Here is an 8589-nt window from a genome sequence, read left to right as displayed (position 1 = left end):
GCCTAAGGTCTGTTCGTGGTTGTTTTAGCCATCCATGACATGCTTTGTATAGCCACCTTGCATTTTGGCTTGTTAGTCTTGGGTGTGTGAGTTTTGAGCATGCATTGCTTGCCTTGTTTCAGTGGTTTGGCACCACTTATAGCATCATTTCAGTCCTTGTGGTATGCTTGTATGCTTGCATTTGATGTTCCTTTAAGGCCTTAAAGAGTTTGTGTTTCATGCTCCATGAATGTGTCATTGCGTATGCCATCTGTAACCGGGTCCGCGGGGGCCTCACTACAGTTCGGACTCAATTTGTGTCACGGTTCTTAATCTGAACCAAAGAGTCCAAATCTGGCAAATCGTTTTGAGAAACAGATTTGTGAAAAAGTAGTGCCAAACATGGGCTGCTTTTCCAGATACAGAGTCGCCACCTAAATATTTTAAAATGGGAAAATTTAGGAAACCCTGACTCGGTGCCGAAGGCCACATGTCCGTCATCACCGGAGTTGTCTCAGCTCGGGAGCTTGGGTACAATCGGGGAAGGTCAGCTATGAGCACCCCCTTTCGCCCGGTCCGAAGACCGGCCTCTACTCACCATGATATCCGATTTTGAAAACGTTATGTGTTCTTATACCAATTATTAGCCTAGCGTTACTATGTTATGCGCGCAGCAAACAAGTATAGACTAGATTGCCTAATTTGGAAATAAGCATTGCATATCCGTTTGTTTTGAAAAATGTTTGGAATTCGCTACTCGCAGGTAGGCTAAAACACGGATTTCAATGAGTTTTTCCAACTCAAACAATGCAACCTTCACCCACAGGCATTCAAGCAGTTTATTACATAAACATTTAGCCGCATGGCAAGCATACTGTCATGTTAACATTCACACGCATGCGAGATGCTAAAGCATAAATACTTACATCGTACTCCGTGCCAAAATAATAAACTAGTTAGCAAACATGCGTGTCCTAGTTCATGTTAAATTGCCTAATGCAACACATACAGGATGCAATTAGATAGGCTCGACTAACCTAATCATGGCATATGAAATGAGATCAACTATCACATATTCAATTTTTGAATTGAAGTACAAATGCAGTTAGCGTGATGTACCGAGCCTAATGCATGCAATACAAATGCATGAATGCACGCATGCATAGCATAAGGTATGCTAAATTAAACGTGCCCTAATACTAACCAACAAAGCAGGTAAGTAAAAGGGAAGAAAGAAGTGGGGATTGGAAGACATACACACCACTCACACACACTTATTACAGATTTGCCCTCGCTCGGAGGGACCAAATAAATAATACAAATTAATTAACTACGCAAGCTAATTAAATATTACAAATTGCCTAATCAACTAAGCAAATTAACTTAAACTAAGAAAACAAGAAATCGCCTCAGGAAATGCACCGCCATGCATAGGCTGCCTCTGTTTTCCTTCCTTCACTCCTCTGGAGGCTGCCAAAACCTCAGGACTGCTTCCTTGGATGCTGGGAGACATCACCGGCTGCATGAAATTGCCACCGGCAGTGGGATGTGGCCACCGGCCATTGGTGTAGCTATCGGCAGAGAAATGCTTGCCGGTCGGCACTTGACACTGCCGGTCGGCAGAGTATTCCTGCAGAATCTGCAAATGACAGCAACAGAGGGCAAGGCAAAGCATGGCAGCACAATTCAAGGCATATATGCACCATTCATGTCCCTTATCATGTTAATGACTCAAAGGGGCATGTGTCTCGATTCTCGGACCACCAATCACGCATTTCCATGCATGATGGCCCAAAGAACCAAGTATGCAACTTTCATGTCAAATGAAATGCAAACCAATCAAACAAACCAAGGCCCAATTCCTATCACCAATTCAAGGAACAAGGCATGCATGCAAGATGCAATGCAACGTAGGCATGCAAGCTAAGGATGCAACATGGCATGGCAAGACACTTATGCAAGCATACGAGCAAACATGAGGCAATGCTAACCAATGAAAAGGTGGTCTTAAGCATGGTTTAGGCAGCTCTAATAAGGCCTAAAACAAGGGCCAAAATGCCCAAAACAAGGGACCAAAACACATGCACACATACATATGATTAAGGGCCAACACTTAGGCACAAATTGGACAACCCTCAAGCACACTTGAAAGAAGCATTCATGGATAAAATAGCATGCATTATAAGCCTTGAAAACATGTAGGAAACGATGCCAAATTAACCTACTCATGCAAGCTATACATGCAACGAGGCCTAAGGACCTAAAGCATGATCATATGACTCATGAAGCAAATGACCAAATTGAACGAAAACAGTCTCAAATCATGCAAAAACAAGCCTCAAGAATCACTTAGATGACATCCAAGTAACCTAATCCTAGAGGCATACATCATGGCACAAATATGAAGCATGGAGCATCAACTCTTGAAGCAACAAAAGGGCCACAAAATGCAAACATTTAGGCATGCTAAAAGGACTGAAATAACATGTAGGGTGGTTCCAAACCACCGAAATGATGCGAGCAACACGTACTACACATTCACATACTCGAAGCATACAAGCTCGAATGCAAAAGAGCTATACTAAGCTTGCCAAATCCGACCCAAACAACTATGGACAGATCTAAAACATGGCAAAATATGCACAAAACCTTCACAAGACTAAGCTTAAAACATGCTTGAACAAAGGCTAACAACCTAAGGCACATTAAGGCATAAACATGGCATTACAAGGTAGGTATGCTAAGCATGCATGGTGTACCAAAACCAACAATAAACAGAGGCATATCATGATATAATAGGCACAAAAAACAGCCAAGACATGATCAATACACACTCTAACATGGTGCTCTCTCAAGAGGCCAAAAAAGGTCCATTTCAAGGACAACAAAGGGAGGGGGTGGCCCTCCCCTTTTGGAGACTTCAAGGCACCATCTTCACCACTGAAATCCCTCAAGATTTCAGTGGTGAAGAGGCCCAAACACCAAAGTCTCGAAACTCACTCAAAACAGCACAAAATGGGGCCTTTCAAGGCCTAAGAGGGATCAAACACCTACAAACCACAAAACACTCTTAATAAACAATCAAGAGGGTCTAAAAACAGAACTTTTTTGTATTATACACTAAGCTCAAAAACGATTTTAAGATAGGTAAAAACAAGATGCAAAAATGGGGAATAATGGGACTAGATTCTCACCCTTGAAGACCCCTTTACAAATGATGCTCCAATGGCCCTCCTTGGCTTGAATCCAACACCAAAACTTCAAAATCAGTCTCTTAGAACCTCAGTAGCTAAGTGAAGGTGAAACACTAGGTGTTTGTGTGCAATAGTATGGACTAAACACACTTTAACACACACAAGAGGGAAAAAGAGAGAGATAATGTGTATCAAACCCTAACCCTAGAACTCAAACCCTAACAATGGTTGTCTAAGCTCTCTCAAATATCTCAAGTGTCTAACCTTCTTGGCCAAGAGAGAAGACCCTCTCTTTATGGAGCTTTTTTTGTCTTGTAAAGCTTACAAGACAAGCTTCATAAGAGGGAGATCCCTCCATACACGTGTATGGAGGGGAGCAAAAGCAAGACAGCTGTCTTAAAATATTTGCTAAAGCAGATGCACAGTAGTCGGCCGGCCAAAAATGCCATTTTGGCAAAATTGAGTGCCGACCGGCACTAAATAGTGCCGACCGGCAATATACATTGCCGGTGGCAGCAAAAACCAGCCGGTGGCCTCTAGCCACTGCCGATGGTGGGTGGGGATGGTCTACAAGCCCTACCCTACCTCTCAAAGGCAAAACACAAGTGTTTGGTGCAAAACCAGATACTAAACGGTCGAGTTCGGAGATCCTGAGGCAAGGCACGTAGCCGAGACCTCCGGGAACTCCAAACGAACACAAACATGGATGATCACCGAGTGTTCCAACGGTGACGTCCAAGTCTTGAGGACGGTCAAAAATGGGGTGTCTACACCATCATGTTTAGGCCTCTAGGATGCCATGTCAATGTGTTTTTTAACTTTGTTTTAACATGCTAAAACTCTAATTTTAGTTGTTCAAATCATGTCATGTTTGGTTTTGCTAAATGTAGTTCAATGCCTCTTTGGTGTGCCTTAAGCTTTGGTCTTGCTTGCATGCCTTACTTGCATGGTTTGTTTGGTTTGACACCTTTTCTAGCATGTTTTCAGAGTTTAACATGTTGGTTATATATCCATGCTTGCCCCTTTTAAGTGTGCTTAAAAGTCCCTCTTTTGTGCCTTAGTCTTTAGGCCAACTTGCATGCATGTTTGTATGTATTTTAGACTTCATGTTCTTGGCATTTGGCCACTGTTTTGGGCCTAGTAGAGAGCTGTCCATCTTGGTGTAAGTCCATCATTCGCATGTTGTTGCATGCTCGCCTTGTGTGTTGTTGCATACTTGGCCTATCGCATGTGTTGCATGCTTGAATCACATTGCATTTGGCATGCATCCTTCATTTTGTCTTGGTTGCTCAACATGTAATATGTCTTGCACGTTTGCATGTTGGCATTGCATCTTGCATGCTTGTTAGCTTGCATATGTTGTTAAATGCCTCGCATGCTTGTTTGCTTAGGTTGTGTGCCTAACATACATTGCTTGTGCCTATGCTCATATTGCATACTTATCTCGCATACAGAGGTTGCATTTGGCATGCATGCCTTGCCTCTTGAATTGATTATGATAGAGGTTAGGCCTTATGTGTTTGTGTGCATTACATTTGACATCAAAATGCACAACTTGACTTATTTGGCCATCACGCATTAAAATGCGCGATTGGTGGTCCGAGGGTCAAGGACCATCCTCCTTTGAGTCATGAACATGATAAGGAGGGTGTTGGTGTACACATTTGCTTGAAATGCATTGCCATGCCATGTTTGCCCTCTGCTGTTGTCAAAACAGGATTCTGCAGGAATGGATGGCCGGTCGACTGCCTAAAGTGCCGACCGACCAATAATATTTGGCCGAGAGCTGAATATTTGGTCGATGACCAATTCCTTATGGTCGATGGCGTTCCCCCTTAGCCGGTGACATCCCACAACCCTCAGGGAGTGATGCAGAAGCATTCTTGGGATTTGTGTAAGTCTCAAAGGAGAAAAGCAGGGAAAACAGAGGCAGCTTGTGCATGGCGGCGGATTTCCGGGTGAAGCCATTCCGAGCACGCATGCATTGGACCCTCTTCCCGAGGCTGTTTTACCGCTTTATTAGCTTAGTTAACTTGCTTAACTAGTTAAGTGGTTTGTAATTATTTAATTAGCTTGATAGTTAGTTAAATTTGTATTATTCTTTTGGTTCCTCCGAGAGGGCGAATTGTGTAATAAACGTGCGTGCGTGCGTGCGTGTGATGCATGTCTTCCAATCCCCACTTCTTTCTCCCTTTTACTTACCTACTTTTGATGGTTAGTATTAGGGCATATTTCAATTAGCATCATCATGCTATGCATGCGTGCATTCATTCATTTGTATTGCATGCACCGGGCTCGGCGCATCATACTAATTGCATGGTGTTTCAAATCTAACTTGAATACATGTTATCTGTGCATTTCACATGCCATCCATAGATTAGCCGAGCCAATTCTAGTGACATTCTGTATGTGATGCATTAGCCATTTTAACATGAACTAGGATCATGCATGATTGCTAACTAGTTTCTTGTTTTGGCTCGGAGTACACTGTAAGTGTTTTTATACTTTGGTATCTTGCATGTATGTGAGTGTTAACATAACAACATGCTTGCCATGAGGCTAACCGCTTAGTTGATTTACTGCCTAAATGCCTGTGGGTGAATGTTGGATTGTTTAAATTAGAATAATTCATCGAAATCCATATTTTAGCCTACTTGCGAGTAGCAAACCTCAAATCATTTCCAAACAATGGATATGCGATGCTTTGTTCCAAATTAGGCAATCTAGTCTATACTTTTGTGCGTTGTGCGCATCACATAGTAAGATTAGCTAAATAATCAGAATAAGAACGCATAATGTTTTCAAAACTTGATATCATGGTTAGTAGAGGTCGATCTTTGATCAGGCGAGCGGGGGTGCTCACGAAGTGAGCTTTCCCAATTGTACCCAAGTTCCCGAGCCGAGGCAACTTTTGTGATGACGGACACGTGGCCTTAGGCAAACGAGTCAGGGTTTCCCAAATTTTCCCATAAAAAATATTTAGGTGGCGACTCTGTATCTGGCAAAGCAGTCCATGTTTGGCACTTCTTTCAAAAAAATCTGTTTTAAAAAACGATTTGTCGGATTTGGACTCTTTGGTGATTTATCAATCTCACATTGCACATTGTGAGATCAGATTAAGAACCGTGACAATTTGAGTCCGAACTGTAGTAAGCCCCAAATGAACGAAATGGGATTTCCCTCCCGGGACGTTCGGGGACGTCTACAATTCTATTGATATTTTTAGAATGGTATTAATTCTATAAAAATAGAATTTTTTAATTAAATGTTAAATATATTTTAATAAAGTAAAATGAATGTAAAAGTGTAAAGATAAATTTTATCCTGCTTTTTTTATTATGTTAGATTGTGTATGTATGTGACGTGATGTATGAGAGTGTATGTGTGTGCATGATCTGTGAGAGGGAGAGAGAGAGAGATTCGAGAGAGACAGGGTGAGGATTGGGTGTGAGAGTTAGGGTAAAATGGTAAGAGTAATGGCAGATACTTATAATTTGGATTATTCAATTTATTCATGTTGTAACAAGATGGATAAACCTTACATAATAGAATATATGACAAATAAAAAATTGTTATGTATCATATCACATTATAATTGATCAAATTATGAAGAATTTTTTTTTTTTTTGTAGTTGCCTAAACATTTTCCAAATGGTATAATCAATTCAAAATTTCATTTTATTGTATTAACTTTTTGAAAATCCTTAGAATTCCCAAGATATTGATTTGCGATTATGTTTCAATTTTAAACAATGAATAACAATCTCAATTAGACAATCAAAGACAAATCGACAAAACGATTTAACGTGGAAAAACCATAATTGGAGCACTTCCAATTATGATTAAAAAAACCATGGGCCAAAGTCACAAAACAATCCACTAAGAAGACAAAAAAGAATTGTAGAAGTGTATTCTTAATTATCTAGCAAATTTACGCCCGAATTGAACCGATCCCAATGTTCCTCTTCCACTACCGTCGTCACCTCGGAATTGTCTTGCCCAACGTTGAACCCATAGCGTCGATGTCGAATCCACGACGATGTGTGATGCCCCAAAAATTTACACTAGGGGTGGTAGCCAAGGGAAAGTCACTATTGAGTCCTATGGACAATACCAGTAAGATCCCAGATCGTTGGAGGAGTCAAATTAGCCTCCCTTCTAAGTCCAGCTTTCTTAGGCAGTAAACTACCTTTTTGACAGATCTTACATGGCATTGGCGCAAGGTCTCAAGAGCGACGTAGGAAACTAAGTTGACAAAATACACATATTATGCATACAATAACAAGAGGATAATTACATATAACCCTATTTATAAGAGTAAATCCAATCAATATTACATTCCAACAATAGATGAGGTTTCTGAGGGACTGTACAAAACAAAAAAAAAAAAAGAAGTTTAGCTAGTCTAAGATAACCAGAAGTCTTTAAAGGTCTCTGGTTCGTTGTCTCATGGCGCGGTATCTTCTTCAGTACCTAGCATGATACGCCATTAGCTTCAAATGCCCAGTAAATGCACACACACCCCGTCCCTTTTTCCCAGTCCAATACACAATCACAAATATGACAACAAGTAATGAAGCATGATATTCAACTAAACAAGCAAAGGGTTACAAAGTTAGGTGTTAGTAAACTAGAAATCCTCCAAAGAGACTCCGTCCTCCCAACCACAAGAATTGGACGCGGATTATTCGGTATGCCCCCTCTTTTGCTGCTTTGTTGTAGATCTTACCTCGGATGCCTACGAACGGTTATGTACCGCGTAGCGCCAACCGTAGGGCCTCAAAAGAGACGGTAAAATAGGGCCTTGCCCATTCCCTCCTTACACCAAACCACCTAGGGTCCGAATACAACCGCTCCGTTCAAGGGTTCCGAACAACTACTTGCGCAAGACTGAAATTTTCAAAGGGGAACACGCCCCGCCAAACAATTCAATTGGGACATAAATTTATCTCATAATAATACTCATGTGATGGAAACCCCATTAGCCACCCCATTAAGTTTCTGTTTAGATTAATCTTTTAAGTTGGTTAGTACAAGCAAGTAACAAGAATAAACTTGCATAAGTGTAAGCATCATTGAAAGGCTAAAATATAAGATATACAACCATGGCATGTGTGATATCATATTAAGACACATTCATATATATTAACAAGCATATTCATGAACACAATAGCATGAAATACCAATGCCAAACAGAAATTTCAGATTTAGTACCTGTTAAAGATTAAAATTGAAAGGGTTGTTTCAGACTTTTCCCGAACTCGGACTTCCTATGGTTTGAAGAGAATTTAATCTAGTTTCCAGAACATATTTCGGAAATGTGATAGCTTTTCTCGATTTTTAGTTATTTAAGAAACACTCCAGCGCTGTCCAGATTCGTCGATCGTTACGAAAATCGGATTTCGTTACGAAAATC

This window comes from Camellia sinensis, chromosome 4, assembly GCF_055761805.1.
Source record: "Camellia sinensis isolate YWXY chromosome 4, ASM5576180v1, whole genome shotgun sequence".
Taxonomy (NCBI): Eukaryota; Viridiplantae; Streptophyta; class Magnoliopsida; order Ericales; family Theaceae; genus Camellia; species Camellia sinensis.
This window is presented reverse-complemented; position numbering follows the sequence as displayed.